This window comes from Ranitomeya imitator, chromosome 1 (genome assembly GCF_032444005.1).
Source record: "Ranitomeya imitator isolate aRanImi1 chromosome 1, aRanImi1.pri, whole genome shotgun sequence".
Taxonomy (NCBI): domain Eukaryota; kingdom Metazoa; phylum Chordata; class Amphibia; order Anura; family Dendrobatidae; genus Ranitomeya; species Ranitomeya imitator.
In genome coordinates this window covers 706,650,903-706,672,276 of record NC_091282.1, presented here as the reverse complement: position 1 = coordinate 706,672,276, position 21,374 = coordinate 706,650,903, and the positions used below count along the sequence as shown (strand labels likewise).

The 21,374-nt window shown below is 46.8% G+C and overlaps 1 protein-coding gene and 1 long non-coding RNA gene across 6 annotated transcripts in view; both read left to right on the top strand.

Moving 5' to 3' along the window:
- The window catches only part of MIPOL1 (mirror-image polydactyly 1), a 516,895-nt gene that overhangs the window by 69,504 nt on the left and 426,017 nt on the right, over nucleotides 1-21,374 (top strand). The window lies entirely within an intron of this gene.
- LOC138658050 (uncharacterized) lies at nucleotides 683-1,845 on the top strand. The gene is made up of 3 exons (XR_011317312.1): nucleotides 683-767; nucleotides 1,104-1,194; nucleotides 1,278-1,845. It is a non-coding gene; the product is annotated as an uncharacterized lncRNA (long non-coding RNA).

Below are 21,374 nucleotides of genomic sequence, written 5' to 3'. Positions count from 1 at the left end.
TTCACATGTACCCATTCAGATGGAGACGTTTATTCTCAGCGAGGTAGGTTTAGAGTAGGACCTCGTATAAGAGAGATGCCGTAAAGTGGCTACGAGGTACACATAAAATTGGCCATTTTTATGCGCTAAAAGCTCTCATTTTTCATATTTCTAGTGCAGTAATGCAGTTTAAATTTCGTGTTTTCAAGTTTGCATGTTTTGGCGCTGCAGTGTGCTGCCCTATTTATTTAACTATATACGAGTTGGCGACTCTGGGTTCAGCACCTGTTCACACTCAGTCTATGTTTGGATGTGCAGATCAGGTTTTTTTAAATGTATTCTCTAGCCTTCTGATCGTGCACTCCCCGCCTCCTAGCTTCAGGTGTTTTAATTATAGTAGGTCCAATACCCCTCCACAGTGAGAGAGAATTTGAGTCCAAGGAGAGGTTTCACATGTACCCATTCAGATGGAGACGTTTATTCTCAGCGAGGTAGGTTTAGAGTAGGACCTCGTATAAGAGAGATGCCGTAAAGTGGCTACGAGGTACACATAAAATTGGCCATTTTTATGCGTTAAAAGCTCTCATTTTTCATATTTCTAGTGCAGTAATGCAGTTTAAATTTCGTGTTTTCAAGTTTGCATGTTTTGGCGCTGCAGTGTGCTGCCCTATTTATTTAACTATTTACTTATTCAATCATCGGATCAGGCCTCTTTGTTGGTATCACGTCCCCGATTACAAGACTCTACAGTCAGATTCATCACGGAGTACAGTACAAATTGGAATCAGGTGAGGCACATTTTGACTAAAAATTGGGATATTCTGACTTCAGACTCCCAAACTGTTGCCTGTGTCAGCCCTAGACCCTTGATGACGGCCAAGAGAGCATCCAATTTACGTGACATACTCACTAGAAGTCACTTTTCACGACCTGTTATGAATCTAAACCGGGGTATTCGACTTAGAGGCTCTTTCCCTTGTGGTGATTGTACCATTTGTCCTTATATGCCGCCCACTAAAGATCTCTTTCACAATCCCTTAGACAATACAGACCATAGACTTTGTCAATTTATTAATTGTAAAACCAGTTTTGTGATTTATGCCATCATCTGTCCATGTCACAAGGTATATATTGGTCAGACGTCGCAGGAATTGAGAAAACGAGCCCAAAAACACCTATCCACAATTCATTTAGCTCATGCTGACCTTAAGAAGGGTAAGGTTTTAACCCCGATTGCAGCTCATTACCTTAAAGTGCATGGAAGCAAATCATTTAACACTCAATTTTTTGGTCTGCAGAGGATTTTGCTCAATGAAAGAGGTGGCGACCGGCACAGATGGTTATTGCAACATGAGGCCCGCTGGATTTTTCGTTTGAAGTCTACTTCACCCTTCGGTCTGAATGAAGAACTTCTCTATACTGGCTTTTTGGGTTAACTCGGTCCGGTCCAGTCGTTCATGGCTATCTCGGTATCTATGTTATTCGATCAGGCTATCCATGGCTTTTCTGGCACTTAATATGCAGGTCCTGCCATTCTCAAGTTATCATCTAGGATCCCTTGGACAGCCCTTATTGACTTTTTTACATCTATTAGTATTGAAGGTATTCGCCCCTCTTTTGGTCTGTCATCATTATGGAACAATCTTCGGATTTGGACATTGATCAGGCATGGGAATACCACTCTTATGGATTTCTTCTTTGGCTCAGTACCTGTGTGTTGCCCTACTACAGGCCCTACGGACTTAATTTGATGGCTTATGCCTTGCCATAAGTTGGGATCATTATGCATGGACTTTTGACTTCTAAACTTCTTATTTACATGTGTATATATTTGGTTATATGTTTTCATATGTATTCTTCATTTTTTATTTTTTCATTTTTTCATTTATTATATAATTTTTTATTTTATTTTTTTTTTATATATTTTTTTTTTTTTTTGTTTGTTTTTTTTTGTTTTGTGTGTATATTTTTGTATGGTTGTATATTTTCTTTTGGGTGCAATGGGTATTATTATTTTTATTGTTGTTGTGTTTATTTATTATTTACAGGCACCATAGTTGGTACATTCATATTACTATACATTATTTGTTATACATTATCATATACAGTTTACCAGCATTAGTGGGACATAGAGACGTAATATATGTTTATATTTTTTTATAGGCGTTTGGCACTATTTGTCTTTATCTCCATTCCTGTGTGGTCCCTCACTCTCATATATTCTTGCTCTGCTGTAGCTAGCGCTCCATATATGCCTTTGCCTTTTCCTTTTCTTTTTGTGCGGCCGCACAATGCACTCTCTGTGCCTGTTTGTCTTCACGCCTGCGCAGTTGCCTCCTTTCCTGGTAGGCATCTGCGCCTGCGTGCTAGACTCAGGCAGTGGCCTCTTATCCTGCCGTTCATCTCACCGCATATTGGATCATGCGCATTGCGCTCTGGCCTCCCCTGTCTATTGCGCTTGCGCTTCTACCTCTTTTTACTTCCTGTTTGTACACCTGGATCGCTACACACCGGTATTGTATGGGATCATTAACACTGCTATATATAGCGGTCATATTCATCAGGAGAATCATTCTCCCTGACGAAGCTGCCCAGCGCAGCGATACGCGTGGGATTCTCCCACACCTTCTCCTTTACTGCCCACAGATTCGCCAGCATTGTGGTCCTCTTCATGGCAGCCACAGATGTGTAATTATTTCTTTGTGGCTCTTTCTTTATTGTTGTGAGCCAGCTATATAGCTCTTATTGCATTTTCTGGCCGTGCTAGTTTCCAGCCTTGTTCTCAGCCTTTTTATTTTGTGGCTGGGGTTTTGTGCACATATCCATAGTGGCTTGCTTTGATGTGCCCCCTTGCTGATTCAGCCTTTATACTTTTTTGGCCCCTTGTTTCCCTTGTGATAGATATTTAGCTCTAGTCACTGGGTTTCATGCACATAGTGATTATTTTACATGGTTGGGTTTGGCTCAGGGTTTGATAACTTTGGGGACGCCCATATGTTATCGGGATCTGTGTGGTTATATTTATCTAGGTCATTAATGTTCGGCCCTTATATACAGTGGGGCAAAAAAGTATTTAGTCAGTCAGCAATAGTGCAAGTTCCACCACTTAAAAAGATGAGAGGCGTCTGTAATTTACATCATAGGTAGACCTCAACTATGGGAGACAAACTGAGAAAAAAAATCCAGAAAATCACACTGTCTGTTTTTTTTATCATTTTCTTTGCATATTATGGTGGAAAATAAGTATTTGGTCAGAAACAAACAATCAAGATTTCTGGCTCTCACAGACCTGTAACTTCTTCTTTAAGAGTCTCCTCTTTCCTCCACTCATTACCTGTAGTAATGGCACCTATTTAAACTTGTTATCAGTATAAAAAGACACCTGTGCACACCCTCAAACAGTCTGACTCCAAACTCCACTATGGTGAAGACCAAAGAGCTGTCAAAGGACACCAGAAACAAAATTGTAGCCCTGCACCAGGCTGGGAAGACTGAATCTGCAATAGCCAACCAGCTTGGAGTGAAGAAATCAACAGTGGGAGCAATAATTAGAAAATGGAAGACATACAAGACCACTGATAATCTCCCTCGATCTGGGGCTCCATGCAAAATCCCACCCCGTGGGGTCAGAATGATCACAAGAACGGTGAGCAAAAATCCCAGAACCATGCAGGGGGACCTAGTGAATGAACTGCAGAGAGCTGGGACCAATGTAACAAGGCCTACCATAAGTAACACACTACGCCACCATGGACTCAGATCCTGCAGTGCCAGACGTGTCCCACTGCTTAAGCCAGTACATGTCCGGGCCCGTCTGAAGTTTGCTAGAGAGCATTTGGATGATCCAGAAGAGTTTTGGGAGAATGTCCTATGGTCTGATGAAACCAAACTGGAACTGTTTGGTAGAAACACAACTTGTCGTGTTTGGAGGAAAAAGAATACTGAGTTGCATCCATCAAACACCATACCTACTGTAAAGCATGGTGGTGGAAACATCATGCTTTGGGGCTGTTCCTCTGCAAAGGGGCCAGGACGACTGATCCGGGTACATGAAAGAATAAATGGGGCCATGTATCGTGAGATTTTGAGTGCAAACCTCCTTCCATCAGCAAGGGCATTGAAGATGAAACGTGGCTGGGTCTTTCAACATGACAATGATCCAAAGCACACCGCCAGGGCAACGAAGGAGTGGCTTCGTAAGAAGCATTTCAAGGTCCTGGAGTGGCCTAGCCAGTCTCCAGATCTCAACCCTATAGAAAACCTTTGGAGGGAGTTGAAAGTCCGTGTTGCCAAGCGAAAAGCCAAAAACATCACTGCTCTAGAGGAGATCTGCATAGAGGAATGGGCCAACATACCAACAACAGTGTGTGGCAACCTTGTGAAGACTTACAGAAAACGTTTGACCTCTGTCATTGCCAACAAAGGATATATTACAAAGTATTGAGATGAAATTTTGTTTCTGACCAAATACTTATTTTCCACCATAATATGCAAATAAAATGTTAAAAAAACAGACAATGTGATTTTCTGGATTTTTTTTTTCTCAGTTTGTCTCCCATAGCTGAGGTCTACCTATGATGTAAATTACAGACGCCTCTCATCTTTTTAAGTGGTGGAACTTGCACTATTGCTGACTGACTAAATACTTTTTTGCCCCACTGTATTTATGTGATTGTATTCATGTTTATCTATACATTTATACATATGAATATATGAGCATTTTCCATCTATTTGGGCTGTGGTTCTTTGGTGTATTTTTACAACAGGAGAATGGTGTGTTCGTTTTCTGATCCTTATGGGATATGTTTTTAATGTTTTTATATTTTGTATGCTTTTTTGTCTTATAATAAAGTTGTTACTCATTTTGTGATACATAGGTGTGCACACATTTATGCAGTGTCTTTTTCTTTTTTGGTTCAGCCTTTTAAGTTATGTGTTATAATGAGAAATGACACAAGGAAAAAGTATTGAACACACTTACTGAAATGCAATTTAATTCTTCGTATGAAAGCCTTTGATGTTAATGACAGCTTCACGACGCCTCTTATATGGAGAAACTAGACGCATGCATTGCTCAGGTGTGATTTTGGCCCATTCTTCCACACAAACACTCTCCAGATCCTGAAAGTCCCATTGGGCTTTTTCTATGAACTCTGTGTCATAGTCCAGTCCGGAGTTTATTTTCTGCTGTCCTCTCTCGGGACTGGTCATGCAGGAGTTAATCTCCTCGGCCTCGTTCTGGAGCTAGCTGGGCTATTTCAGTCCGTCACAGCCTGCTGACCAGTGTTAGTGATAGCTCAAGCTTCCAGTTTAGAGCCTCTGACCCTTATACCTTGGTGATCCTACTGCCTTTGACTTGTATTCATGTGTATGACCCCGGCTTGTCTCTGACCCCGTCTTTTGGTATCCGTCTCTGCTGCTACATTCTATGGCTTGTACCCCGACCACGTCTTCCGTCTCACGTTTTGGATCCCGCGCTCTTGTTTGGCTCTTTGACCCTCTGCTTAGTATTTTTTCTGTGTATGGCTGCTCCTTCTTGTACTTCTGTTCCTGGTCGCTTCTGACTCGGTTCGTCTGACCACGCTCTCATTACCTGTGACACCTGTGCTGTTGCTCTGTGTTGCTACGCTTAGTGTTTAACCTCTCTTCCGTCTCCAGCTCCACCTGGTGGAGGTTTCACTACATTCTGACCTTTAGTTCCTTCCATAAATTTTCCCCAAAATTTCCATAAATCCAAAGAGTTTAATTTTTGTCTCATCTGACCAGATTATATTCTCCCAATATTTCACGCTTGTCTAAATGTTGTTGTAACTTTAAACGCACTTGAACATGCTTTTTGTTCAGCAATGGAGTCTTGCATTGTGAGAGCGTGCATAAAGGCCATGGAAGATGACTGCATTACTTATAGTTTTCTTTAAAACCATTGTACCTGCTGATACCAAGAATTTCTATAGCTCTCTACAGGTGGTACTTGGCGCTTGGACAACTCTACTGATTCTTTTCATTTCTCTGTCTGAACTCTTGCGGGGAGCACCTGGTCATGGCTGGCTTATTGTGAAAGAATGTTCTTTCCAGTTCCAGATTATTGTCCCAACAGTGCTCACAGGAACCTTCAGTAGTTTAGATATTCTTCTGTGACTAATGCAATTAGTATGTTTTGCAACAATAAGGTTGCAAAAGTCTTGAGACAGCTCACTGGTTTTACCCATCATGTATCTTGCGTGACACCTTGGTAATGAGACACCTTTTTAAAGGCCATCTGATGAACCAGTTGATAATATTTTTTGCTAGGTGGCACGATACTTTCTAATTACTGATCGATTTCAGCTTGTGTCCAGGTTTTTTGCACCTCTTTCTTCGTATTCAATACTTTTTCACTGTGTCATTTCACATTATTGCACAACTTAACCCCTTTATCCCATATGACGTACTATCCCGTCCAGGTGACCTGGGACTTAATTCCCAGTGACGGGATAATACGTCATAGTGTTTAATGCGACATCGCGACTTAAGTCACGGTGATCGCATTAAATTTCCGGCGCCATCTTACCTGGAGGAAGATGGCGCCGACATCCCCGGGCATGGCTTCGCCCCCCAGGCCTCTGGATCGCTGTGATTGGCTGTTCAATTCTGAACAGCCAATCACAGCGTTCCTCATTGTTTCAGCCAATCGGAGCGGCTGAAACAATGAGGTCGCAGGCTAGGATCGAGTACCGATGTACTCGATCCTAGGGCCGGTGCCTGGCAACGCCAGGCACCGGCAAAAACCCCCCGGATTGGCGCGATCGCCGATCGTATCGATCGCGCCAATCGCAGGGCACAGCGGCGGTATTACCGCCGCTGTGCCCTGCTGTACTGGCCTGGATCGGTGCTGCAATAGCACCGATCGTAGGCCAGAGCCTAGTGCAGGGCCTGCAGAGGCTGATTGGCGCGATCGATGCGAACGACGATCGCGCCAATCACCGGGCACAGCGGCGGTGTTACCGCGCTGTGCCCAGCTGTTCCCTGCCCCGTGCCCGGCTTTTCCCTGCCCCATGCCGGCTGTCCCCTGCTCCCATACCCCCTGCCCCCTGCTGTAGCGGCCTGGATCGGTGCTGCCATGGCACCGATCACAGGCCAGTGACTAGTGCAGGCCCAGCAGGGCCTGCAGGAGCTGATTGGCGCGATCAACGATCGCGCCAATCACAGGGCACAGCGGCGGTCACGTTGTGACCGCTGTGTGCCCTGCTGGTGACCTGGCAATGACCTGCCTAGGATCGGAGGGATCCTAGGCAGTTGCCATGGTCACCAAGCCCTGCAGGGATTGGTGGGATCGATGTTATCATTCGATCCCACCAATGACAGCTCACAGCAGCGGTGTGACCGCTCTGTGACCTGTCTGTCACCTGCAGGTGACCTGTGTGACCGCTCTGCAGGGGTCCTCACTCTAGCTGAGGGACTCCTGCTGAGCGGTCACACAGCCAGATCTTGTCTTGCTGGGCCTTGTGGTGCTACAGAAGCCTGTAACACCACAATCCCCTGCGATACAAAAAAGCGGAAGAAAGAAAACCAAAGAAAGAAGAGAGACTACAAAAGGTAAGTGCTAACAGCCCCTACCCGGTCTAATTTCACCCCCCCATCCCCCCTTCCACCCATCCCCCCCTTCCACCCATCCCCCCATCCCCCCCTTCCCCCCCTTCTTTACCCCCTCCGTCCCTCTTTGCGCCGCCTCCGTGCGCACGTTTAGCAGCCGCCGAGCGTTGATTGGTGACGCAGTTCACCGATCAACACTCGTGCTCGCTTTTTTTTCAGCAGCCCCCTTTGCCCAATTCCGTACACCCATCCCGCAGCCGCCAAACTTTGATAAGTGACGCAGTTCACTTATCAGAGCTTGTGCCTGCCGTTTTCCTTTTTTTTTTTTTCCTCCCACATCTTCGTGCGTTCACCCCGTGCGCATCTAACCCGTGCTTTCCTTTTTTTTCCCCCACATCTCCGTGCGCTCACCCCGCCGCGTCTAACCCGTGCTTTCATTTTTTTTTTTTTTTTCCCACATCTCCGTGCGCTCACCCCGCGCGCATCTAACCCGTGCTTTCCTTTTTTTTTTCCCCCCACATCTCCGTGCGCTCACCCCACCGCGTCTAACCCGTGCTTTCCTTTTTTTTGTTTTCTCCCACATCTCCGTGCGCTCACCCCACGCGCATCTAACCCGTGCTTTCCTTTTTTTTCCCCCACATCTCCGTGCGCTCACCCCGCCGCGTCTAACCCGTGCTTTCCTTTTTTTTTTTTCTCACATCTCCGTGCGCTCACCCCGCGCGCATCTAACCCGTGCTTTCCTTTTTCTTCCCCCCACATCTCCGTGCGCTCAGCCCACCGCATCTAACCCGTGCTTTCCTTTTTTTTTTTTTTTCTCACATCCCTGTGCACGCACCCAGCAGCCGCTGAACTTTGGTAAGTGACGTGGTTCATTTATCAGAGCTCTCGTGCCTGCGGGTTTTTTTTCACATCCCCGTTCACACACCCAGCAGCCGCCAAACTTTGGTAAGTGACGCGGTTCACTTATCAGAGCTAGGGCCTGCTGTTTTATACTTTTCTTTCACAGGTATTTTTTTTTCCTTTAGCTTTTTCTTTTCAGAGTAGTTTGCACCAAGCACTATCCCCCAACACTTACACATAGTTACCAATAAAGTACACTCAAGCACCACACTTACAAAAAAAATGTCCCGCTCGTCCCATTCGTCCCAACAGCGCTATTCAGTGGAGGAGGCATATGCTTTCCTTGCCTCCGACACTGATAGCGAGGGAGAGGATCCCACTTTTCTTTATTTTTCTGATTCTTCCTCATCCTCTTCCCACTCCTCATCTTCCTCCTCCGGCCCTGCGGAACCGCCACGCAGACGCCGCAGGACAGACGATGAGGCTAGGCCCACCATTGCTGAAGACGAACCAGCACACCCCACTGCGGATCCCATATGGACCAGGCCCCCCGAAAATTACGAGCCACTGATTCCTGATTTTGTGGCAGAATCAGGAATCAAGTTTGACACCACCGGCCTCACAGAACTAGACTTTTTCAAAGTCTTTTTCTCTGAGGCTTTCGTCAACCTCATGGTGGAGCAAACTAATCTGTATGCTCGGCAATTTTTGGACCAAAACTCGGGTTCATCATATTCTAACTGGTCTCCTGTAGACGCAGTTGAAATGATGCAGTTTTGGGGCCTGGTCCTCCATATGGGGATTCTGAAAAAGCCTGAACTTCGGCAATATTGGAGTGTGGATATTTTACATAACACTCCAGTATTCAGAATGGTCATGACCCGGACGCGTTTTGAGGCCATCCATAAATTCCTGCATTATTCCGATAATGCACGGTGTCCCGCACGAGATGACCCCAACTTTGACCGTCTGTTCAAAGTTCGGCCGGTCATCGAACACTTCAACAAAAAGTTTGCAGAAGTGTACGTGCCTCAAAGGGACATCTGCGTGGATGAGTCCTTAATTCATTTTAAGGGGCGGCTCGGATTCCGTCAATACCTGCCCAGCAAGAGGGCCAGGTATGGAATCAAACTCTACAAGCTGTGTGAGAGTACCTCAGGGTACACCCACAGCTTTAGAGTCTACGAGGGGAAGGACAGCAGGATTGAACCGCCTGAGTGTCCCCCTGTCCTGGGAGTGAGTGGGAAAATAGTGTGGGATTTGGTGCACCCACTGCTGGATAAAGGTTATCACCTCTATACCGATAACTTTTATTCCAGCATCCCACTCTACAAATCTCTCTTTGCGCGAGGTACCGCAGCCTGCGGTACTGTCCGCAAAAATCAGAGAGGCCTCCCAAAGACGCTACTTGGGCAGATTCTCAGAAAAGGTGAGAGCAAAGCCCAATGTAGCGACCACCTGCTGGTTGTCAAGTACAAGGACAAAAGGGATGTCCTTCTGTTGACCACCATACACGGTGATGGCAGCGCCCTCAGCACTGTTCGGGGTACCTCTGCACAGGTCTTCAAACCGGACTGTGTACTTGGGTACAACAAAAACATGGGGGGCGTTGATCTCTCCCATCAACTCCTCCAACCGTACAGTGCTTTGAGAAAGGCCAGGGTGTGGTACAAAAAGCTGTCCGTGCACATCGTACAAATGGCAATGCTCAACGCTTTCCTGCTGTCACGATGTGCACGCAACACCGATACGTCGTACCTTCATTTCCAAGAGGTAGTGGTTAAGGCCCTGATGTTTGGCACGAGGGAAGGAGCGGGCCCCAGTACTTCTGGAACTGAAGGTGCACGTATCGTACCAGGCCAGCATTTTCCTGGGGTGGTCCCGCCAACTGAAAAAAAAGGTAAGCCGCAAAAAAGGTGCCGAGTGTGCTACAAAAGAGGAATTCGAAGGGACACCACCTATCAATGCGACACCTGCCCCGACAAACCTGGCCTGTATATGAAGGATTGCTTTAAATTGTACCACACCTCCATGCACTACTAATTTACTTTCCAGGAAATAGAATAATTCCAAAGTTGGCACATCTACGTAGGTTCTCTGGGGGTCTACTTTCCAAAATGTTGTCACTTGTGGGGTTTTTTCCTGTTTAGGCACATCAGGGGCTCTGCAAACGGAACATGACGCCCGCAGACGATTCCATCAAAGTCTGCATTCAAAAACGTCAGTACTTCCCTTTCGAGCCCCAACGTGTGCCCAAACAGTTTTTTCCCACATGTGGGGTACCAGCGTACTCAGGGCAAATTGGACAACAACTTTTGTGGTCCAATTTCTCCTGTTACCCTTGGGAAATTAAAAAATTGGGGACTAAAAGATCATTTTTGTGGGCAAAAAATAGGATTTTTTATTTTCACGCCCGGGCGGTATAAACTTTAGTGAAACACTTGGGGGTTCAAAGTTGTCACCACACATCTAGACAAGTTCCTTAGGGGGTCTAGTTTCCAAATTGGGGTCACTTGTGGGGGGTTTCCACTGTTTAGGCACATCAGGGGCTCCTCAAACGGAACGTGACGGCCGCAGACGATTCCATCAAAGCCTGCATTCCAAAACGTCACTACGTCCCTTCCGAGCCCTGACGTGTGCCCAAACAGTAGTTTTCTCCCATATATAGGGTACCAGCCTACTCAGGACAAATTGGACAACAACTTTTGTGGTCCAATTTCTCCTGTTACCCTTGGGAAATTAAAAAATTGGGGACTAAAAGATCATTTTTGTGGGCAAAAAATAGGATTTTTTATTTTCACGCCCGGGCGGTATAAACTTCTGTGAAGCACTTGGGGGATAAAAGTGCTCACCACACATCTAGATAAGTTCCTTAGGGGGTCTAGTTTCCAAAATGGGGTCACTTGTGGGGGGTTTCCACTGTTTAGGCACATCAGGGGCTCACCAAACACGACATGGCGTCTGATCTCAATTCCAGCTAATTTTAGCTTGAAAAAGTCTTATGGCGCTCCTTCCCTTCTGAGCCCTGCCATGCGCCCAAACAGTGGTTCCCCCCCACATATGGGGTATTGTCTTACTCAGGACAAATTGAACTACAACTTTTATGGTCCAATTTCTTCAGTTACCCTTGCGAAAATAAAAAATTGGGGACTAAACGATCATGTTTGTGGAAAAAATACGTTTTTTTATTTTTACGCACGGGCGGTATAAACTTCTGTGAAGCACTTGGGGGATAAAAGTGCTCACCACACATCTAGATAAGTTCCTTAGGGGGTCTAGTTTCCAAAATGGGGTCACTTGTGGGGGGTTTCCACTGTTTAGGCACATCAGGGGCTCACCAAACGCAACGTGGCATCCGATCTCAATTCCAGCTAATTTTAGCTTGAAAAAGTCTTATGGCGCTCCTTCCCTTCTGAGCCCTGCCATGCGCCCAAACAGTGGTTCCCCCCCACATATGGGGTATTGTCTTACTCAGGACAAATTGGACTACAACTTTTATGGTCCAATTTCTTCAGTTACCCTTGTGAAAATAAAAAATTGGGGACTAAACGATCATGTTTGTGGAAAAAATACGTTTTTTTTATTTTTACGCACGGGCGGTATAAACTTCTGTGAAGCACTTGGGGGATAAAAGTGCTCACCACACATCTAGATAAGTTCCTTAGGGGGTCTAGTTTCCAAAATGGGGTCACTTGTGGGGGGTTTCCACTGTTTAGGCACATCAGGGGCTCACCAAACGCGACGTGGCGTCCGATCTCAATTCCAGCTAATTTTAGCTTGAAAAAGTCTTATGGCGCTCCTTCCCTTCTGAGCCCTGCCATGCGCCCAAACAGTGGTTCCCCCCCACATATGGGGTATTGTCTTACTCAGGACAAATTGGACAACAACTTTTATGGTCCAATTTCTTCAGTTACCCTTGTGAAAATAAAAAATTGGGGACTAAACGATCATGTTTGTGGAAAAAATACGTTTTTTTATTTTTACGCACGGGCGGAATAAACTTCTGTGAAGCACTTGGGGGATAAAAGTGCTCACCACACATCTAGATAAGTTCCTTAGGGGGTCTAGTTTCCAAAATGGGGTCACTTGGGGGGGGTTTCCACTGTTTAGGCACATCAGGGGCTCACCAAACGCGACGTGGCGTCCGATCTCAATTCCAGCTAATTTCAGCTTGAAAAAGTCTTATGGCGCTCCATCCCTTCTAAGCCCTGCCATGCGCCCAAACAGTGGTTCCCCCCCACATATGGGGTATTGTCTTACTCAGGCAGTGGCGTAGGAAGGGGGGTGCGGGGGGGGCGGTCCGCCCCGGGCGGCACAATGCTGGGGGCGGCCGGCGCTGCAGAAGAAGATAAAAATAAAAAAAAAAAGACGCCCCTTTAAATCTTCGGGCGGCGCCGTCCGCCGCCACGACCAGGGCCAGCTCCCCCCACCCCCGGGTCCCGCCCCCGCCCCCCGCTCTATACTCACCTCTCCTGGTTCCTGCGGCGCCGGCAGCTGCAGCCTCCTCTGACTCTGCGACGTCTCAGAGCAGAGGGCGCGATGACGTCACTACTGTGCGCGCCGCTCTGCCTCTCTGTCCTGAGCGTCGCAGAGCCGGAGAGACGCTGACTGCACCGGACCTGCGCTGGGAACGGGAGAGGTGAGGATTTTACTTTTTTTTTTTTTTCTTTATTTCTGACTGTCTGGGGCTGGGGCAATGCTGGAGACCATGGGGCAGAATGCTGGACACACTGGGGCAATACAGGAGACCATGGGGCAGATTGCTGGACACACTGGGGCAATACTGGAGACCATGGGGCAGATTGCTGGACACACTGGGGCAATACAGGAGACCATGGGGCAGATTGCTGGACACACTGGGGCAATACAGGAGACTATGGGGCAGATTGCTGGACACACTGGGGCAATACAGGAGACCATGGGGCAGATTGCTGGACACACTGGGGCAATACAGGACACCATGGGGCAGATTGCTGGACACACTGGGGCAATACTGGAGACCATGGGGCAGAATGCTGGACACACTGGGGCAATACTGGAGACCATGGGGCAGAATGCTGGACACACTGGGGCAATACTGGAGACCATGGGGCAGAATGCTGGACACACTGGGGCAATACTGGAGACCATGGGGCAGAATGCTGGACACACTGGGGCAATACTGGAGACCATGGGGCAGAATGCTGGACACACTGGGGCAGTACAGGAGACTATGGGGCAGAATGCTGGACACTCTGAATACTGGAGACCATGGGGCAGATCTCAGGACACATTGAGGCAATGCTGGAGACCCTGGGGCAGCCTTCTGGACATACTGGGGCAATACTGGAGACCATGGGGCAGATTGCTGGACACACCGGGGCAATACTGGAGACCATGGGGCAGAATGCTGGACACACTGGGGCAATACAGGAGACCATGGGGCAGATTGCTGGACACACTGGGGCAGTACAGGAGACTATGGGGCAGAATGCTGGACACTCTGAATACTGGAGACCATGGGGCAGATCTCAGGACACATTGAGGCAATGCTGGAGACCCTGGGGCAGACTTCTGGACATACTGGGGCAATACTGGAGACCATGGGGCAGATTGCTGGACACACCGGGGCAATACTGGAGACCATGGGGCAGAATGCTGGACACACTGGGGCAATACAGGAGACCATGGGGCAGATTGCTGGACACACTGGGGCAATACTGGAGACCATGGGGCAGAATGCTGGACACACTGGGGCAGTACAGGAGACTATGGGGCAGAATGCTGGACACACTGGGGCAATACTGGAGACCCTGGGGCAGATTGCTGGACACACTGGGGCAATACTGGAGACCCTGGGGCAGATTTCTGGACACATTGAGGCAATGCTGGAGACCCTGGGGCAGACTTCTGGACACACTGGGGCAATGCTGGACACTGGGGCAGATTGCTGGACACACTGGGGGTAATATACTGGACACACTGGGGCAATGCTGGACACTGGGGCAGACTGCTGGACACACTGGGGAAAGGCTGGACACTGGGGCAGATTGCTGGACACACTGAGGGCAGATTGCTGGACACACTGGGGGTAATATGCTGGACATACTGGGGCAGATTGCTGGACACACTGGGGGTAATATGCTGGACACACTGGGGCAGATTGCTGGACAACATGGGGGTAATATGCTGGACACACTGGGGCAGATTGCTGGACAACATGGGGGTAATATGCTGGACACACTGGGGGCAGGACTTGAGGCATGGGCAGAATGTAGATACGGGGCATGATTGGAGACACGGGGCAGGATTGGATCATGGGGCAGGACGGATACGATGGAGGCTGGTGGGGCAGGATGGGGAGATCATATGGGGTAGAATGGATACTCATGAGGGCAGGATACGACAACATATGGCTGGAGCCAGGAATGAGATAAACGGGGCCAGGGTGGGGAATATTATTACCATAGGGGATAATTAAGGGATATTGTTACTGCAGTGATGTATTTATTTTATTTTTTGAGTATACTGTTTTAAATGGGGGGGCGGTCCTGTTACTGTGCAGAGTGACACTATATCACCTTTTTTTCTTCATGTGGTGTAATGTAGAAGTTGTGAAAAATTAAGTAATGTGTTCTGCAAGCGGAGCTCGAGATAACTGTGTTATTTCCTGCAGAAACGAGTCCTGGCTGGAAGGAATGATGGCGGTCTGTGCTGGATAAAAGATGAAGGACTTCACCTAGAGACGTCACTGGTGAGTCAGTGTTACCTATACACTGACACTATACACTGTATACTATATAGAGGTCCTGTGTATAATGTCACCAGTGATCTCTGTATTACCTCTACACAGACACTGCATACTAAGTACAGATCTCCTGTGAATACTGGCACTTATGGTGATAGTATTGTGGTTTTTTTTTTTTATTACTGATCAGTATTGTAGTATTCAGTCACTATGTGGTGGTAATATGTGGTCTGGAAATGGTGCGGTGGTATTTGTCCCTTGTATGTAGTATTATTCGGTCACTATGTGGCCTGGTCATGGTGTGGTGGTATTAAGTCACAGGTGTGGCATGTGGGGGTGACACCATTAGGCCCAGTTTAAGTTCTACAAAACAGGAAAACCATTTTTGGTAACCTTTGTGTGTATTGAGCTGGAGGGGGGGTGGGATGGGGGGGGGGGGGGGGGCGCCAAACTCGGGAACAGCCCCGGGCGGCAAAAGCTCTAGCTACGCCTCTGTACTCAGGACAAATTGGACTACAACTTTTATGGTCTAATTTCTTCAGTTACCCTTGCGAAAATAAAAAATTGGGGACTAAACGATCATGGGGTATCAGCGTACTCAGGACAAATTGGACAACAACTTTTGCAGTCCAATTTATCCTGTTACCTTTGGGAAAATAAAAAAATTGTTGCTAAAAGATCGTTTTCATGACTAAAAAGTTACATTTTCATTTTTTCTTTCAACATTGCTTTAGCTCTCATGAAGCACCAGAAGGGTTAATAAACTTCTTGAATGTGGTTTTGAATAGCTTGAGGGGTGCAGTTTTTAGAATGGTGTCACTTTTGGGTATTTTTTGCTATATAGACCCCTAAATGTGACTTCAAATGTGAGGTGGTCCCTAAAAAAAATGGTTTTGTAAATTTTGTTGTAAAAATGAGAAATTGCTGGTCAACTTTTAACCCTTATAACTCCCTAACAAAAAAAAAAATTTGTTTCCAAAATTGTGCTGATGTAAAGTAGACATGTGGGAAATGTTAATTATTAAGTTTTTTGCGTGACATATCTCTGTGATTTAAGGGCATAAAAATTCAAAGTTGGAAAATTGTGAAATTTTCTAAATTTTCGCCAAATTTCCATTTTTTTCACAAATAAACGCAGGTAATATCAAAGAAATTTTAGCACTATCATGAAGTACAATATGTCACGAGAAAACATTGTCAGAATCGCCAAGATCCGTTGAAGCGTTCCAGAGTTATAACCTCATAAAGGGACAGTGGTCAGAATTGTAAAAATTGGCCCGGTCATTAACGTGCAAACCACCCCCGGGGCTTAAGGGGTTAATTTATAGACCTATATGGTTTCATTTATTTGCCTGTGAGGATTGGATTGGTTACTGACATCTGGTGATAATTTCATGTCCATAGTACCTTTAGAAATATACTTAATAAAATAAATAAAAACATAACAATATTTGATATTGCCATGTTTGCAAAAGTCCATTGTATCAAAATATAAAATGTATTAACCCATAAATACCATAAGGAGAAAAAAATATCAAAACTCCAGAACGAAAAAAACAGACATGCAAATACCGTATATACTCGAGTATAAGCCGACCCGAGTATAAGCCGACCCCCCTAATTTTGCCACAAAAAACTGGGAAAACTTATTGACTCGAGTATAAGCCTAGGGTGGAAATGCAGCATTTACCGGTGAATTTCAAAAATAAAAATAGATCATTATTTCCCCATAGCTGTGCCATATAGTGCTCTGCACCGTTCATATTTCCCCATAGGTGTGAACCATATAGTGCTCTGCACCGTTCATTGTGCCCCCTAGCTGTGCCATATACGGTGCTCTGCACCGTTCATTGTGCCCCATAGATGTGCCATATACGGTGCTCTGCACCGTTCACTGTGCCCCATAGCTGTGCTGTGCCATATACGGTGCTCTGCACCGTTCACTGTGCCCCATACATAGCTGTGCTGTGCCATATACGGTGCTCTGCACCGTTCACTGTGCCCCATAGCTGTGCTGTGCCATATACGGTGCTCTGCACCGTTCATTGTGCCCCATAGATGTGCCATATACGGTGCTCTGCACCGTTCACTGTGCCCCATAGCTGTGCTGTGCCATATACGGTGCTCTGCACCGTTCACTGTGCCCCATACATAGCTGTGCTGTGCCATATACGGTGCTCTGCACCGTTCACTGTACCCCATAGCTGTGCTGTGCCATATACGGTGCTCTGCACCGTTCACTGTGCCCCATAGATGTTCCACATAAATTTGTGCCGCCGCTGCCGCAATAAAGAAAAAAAAACACATACTCACCTCCCTTGATTGCAGCTCCCGGCGTCTCGTTCCGGCGCCTCCATCTTCCCGGCGTCTCTGCTCTGACTGATCAGGCAGAGGGCGCCGCGCACACTATATGCGTCATCGCGCCCTCTGCCTGAACAGTCAGAGAGCGCAGACGCCGGGAAGATGGAGGCGCCGGCCGGGAAGATGGATCGGCGCCCGGCGGCTGGAACGAGGACAGGTGAATATGCTATACTCACCTAGTCCTGGCGATCCTCGCGCTCTCCCCTCCTGTCTTCGGCGCTGCAGCTTCTTTCTCTATCAGCGGTCACCGGCACCGCTGATTAGAGAAATGAATAAGCGGCTCCGCCCCTATGGGAGGTGGAGCCGCTTATTCATTTCTGTAATGAGCGGTCCCACGTGACCGCTGAAGAGAGGAAGAAACTGCAGCGCCGAAGCCCGTGGGACGGCAGGGACAGCGCGAGGATCGCTGGGACTAGGTAAGTATGCCTCAGCGCCCTCACCCCCTCACCCGCCGACCCCACCGCTACCGTGACTCGAGTATAAGCCGAGGGGGGCACTTTCAGCCCAAAAATTTGGGCTGAAAATCTCGGCTTATACTCGAGTATATACGGTAATAAAAAAGTTTAAAAAAAAGAATACTGTCTATAAAGTCCGTCCATGCTTCTATGTATAGAATATTGTATAATCGGCAGCACATCACTAGTTTACACAGGATGTTATGCTGCCAAATACTATGATAAGCAATCTTAACAAAATCATAGCACCCAATGTGTCGGCTTCACCGGGTGTGGGTCTGCTTTTTTAGATAGACTGATAATTGGAATTGAATGTTCTTATCTATGCTCGTTTCCTAATTATTGACCTGCTAAACTTGGCCCTTAGGAAGCACACCGTTGTCTAGATAGTCATTGTATACCATTGAATTCCAGGGGTTGTCTAAAGGTACCTTCACATTAAGCGATGCTGCAGCGATCCAGACAACGATCCCGATCGCTGCAGCGTCGATGTGTGGTCGCTGGAGAGCTGTCACACAGACAGCTCTCCAGCGAACCAACGATGCCGGTCCCCTCACTACATACTTACATTCCGGCGTCTGTCCTCTCCGGCGCTCTGCTTCTCTGCACTGAGCGCCGGACGGAAAACAGGGCACAGCGGTGACGTCACCGCTGTGCTTTCCGGCCGCTGCGCTTACACATTGCAGAGAAGCAGAGCGCCGGAGAGGACAGACACCAGAATGTAAGTATGTAGTGTTTTTTTTTTTTTACCTTTACGCTGGTAACCAGGGTAAACATCGGGTTACTAAGCGCGGCCCTGCGCTTAGTAACCCGATGTTTACCCTGGTTACCAGTGAAGACATCGCTGAATCGGCGTCACACGCCGATTCAGCGATGTCTGCGGGGAGTCCAGCGACGAAACAAAGTTCTGGCCTTCTAGCTCCGACCAACGATGGCACAGCAGGATTCTGATCGCTGCTGCCTGTCAAACTGAACGATATCGCTTGCCAGGACGCTGCAACCTCACGGATCGCTAGCGATATTGTTCAGTGTGAAGGTACCTTAACAAATGCATTTATCACCGATCCACAAAGGGGTCCTATCACTAGGAACCCCATTGATCATGAAAACAGAGCTCCAGATCAAAATCTTCTTTTTTTTTTTCTGCAGCTTCTTTCCTGACAATAGAACAGGTTTTGCGGCAGAAGAAAAATGCTGATAAAACTCCTAGTGTGAACTTACCCTTAGGGTACGTGCCCACGATTAGGAAGTAGCAGTGCTTTGGATACAGCGTATTTTCGCTGCCTCCAAAACGCTAGGTCCTAATCACATAGGTAAATCTGCATGTGTTCACTGAACAATACGGATCCAAGACAAGTCCATGAGTTTGTCATCCCAGTCTTTTGCCTGTGTGATCGTGGCCAGCCGTCGTACACTGGATTCGGAGTGTGCAGTGTGTCATCACATCAGACTTGGCTCCAGCTCATACTGCACTAACATAACAAGCTGTTTGTTCCCTGGGGAAACTCTGCTATGAGCTAACATTGCTTTCATAGGCTGTACCCGAACAGATTAAGAGGCATTAGCGATCATTGGCCAGCGGCCATAACATTTCAGGATATTTTGAAAGATCCTGGTATCTGGTTAACAGCACGCTGGTGACTGTGCCACCTGAGCGCCTTCCATTCACCTGCTGGAGGGTGGAGATCTGGTATCTGTTTGTAAGTTGCTTAGACTTCTAAAATGTTATACAAATGCAGAAAGTAAAAAAAGCCCACAAAAGTCAATAGTGAGAGTCAGCTAAGGCTACAACTCGCAAGGGAAAAGTGCTGAAACCTGAGAGCAATTCAAAGCGAATGCACTTGTCAATGTAAATGTGACCTAATCATCATCCCAGGGATTGTGCCGAGTGCACTACAGTTCTTAGCCATTCAGTGATTATCTACCTGGAGACACTCTTTCATCAGGTGATAGTCATGCTCCATCGAACATCATAATTTATCGTACCATATCTCACGCTCCCTTTCTTTTATTTGAAGGATTGGGATACGTTCCCAGGGGTCATGAATGCTGCAGAATTGTGAGCTGAGGATCTACTGAATATTGCAATAGTCACATTGTATATGATCGTTTATCAGGGCTGTGGCGTTGGTAAGCCAAACCACCGACTCTGACTCCTCAATTTCCCTGACGTACGACTCTGACTCTTCAGCACTGGTCACTACTGGCCATGTACATAAAGTGCAGCACAGATTCATCTCATCTACGACTCCACAGCACTGGTCACTACTGAGCATGTACATAAAGTGCAGCACAGATTCATCTCATCTACGACTCCACAGCACTGGTCACTACTGAGCATGTACATATAGTGCAGCACAGATTCATCTCATCTACGACTCCACAGCACTAGTCACTATTGAGCATGTTCATAAAGTACAGCACAGATTCATATCATCTACAACTCCACAGCACTGTCACTACTGAGCATGTACATAATGTGCAGCACAGATTCATCTCATCTACAACTCCACAGCACTGGTCACTACTGAGCATGTACATAATGTGCAGCACAGATTCATATCATCTACAACTCCACAGCACTGGTCACTACTGAGCATGTACATAAGGGGCAGCACAGATTCATCTCATCTACGACTCCACAGCCCTGGTCACTACTGAGCATGTACATAAAGTGCAGCACAGATTCATCTCCTCTACGACTCCACAGCACTGGTCACTACTGAGCATGTACATAAAGTGCAGCACAGATTCATCTCATCTATGACTCCACAGCACTGGTCACTACTGAGCATGTACATAAAGTGCAGCACAGATTCATCTCATCTACGACTCCACAGCACTGGTCACTACTGAGCATGTACATAAAGTGCAGCACAGATTCATCTCATCTACGACTCCACAGCACTGGTCACTACTGAGCATGTACATAAAGTGCAGCACAGATTCATCTCAACTAAAAGCCGAGATCCTTACTTCAGCAACAGAACAGACATTTATAGGACATTTCATAACTTTTTCCAAATTATGAAAATATTTACAGCACATCCTGCACTGTACTACTATACGCAATATATTGTCGGAGTCAGTTCATTTTAAACAAACTGTGACTCCACCAAAATGGACACCGACTCCACAGCTCCAACTCCACAGCCTTGTAGTTTATAGGAGAAATAATCCGCAGCTGAAATTTGCCATCATTCTGTCTTGAGCTCAAACTCCTCAGCATATCAGTCTTTGCTTAGATTTCATCCTTTGCATTGAAATCAGAGGAAATATTGGAGCATTTCAGCAGCAAAAACCACAGCAAAATATGCAACCTTATTTGCCACTTTGTGACGTCTGCAGCGGAATATCCAGTGGGAACATACCAATAATGTTGTAGTTTATGGTACTTATACTGATAACTGGGTGAGTATCCCTGGCGGACACTGACAGGG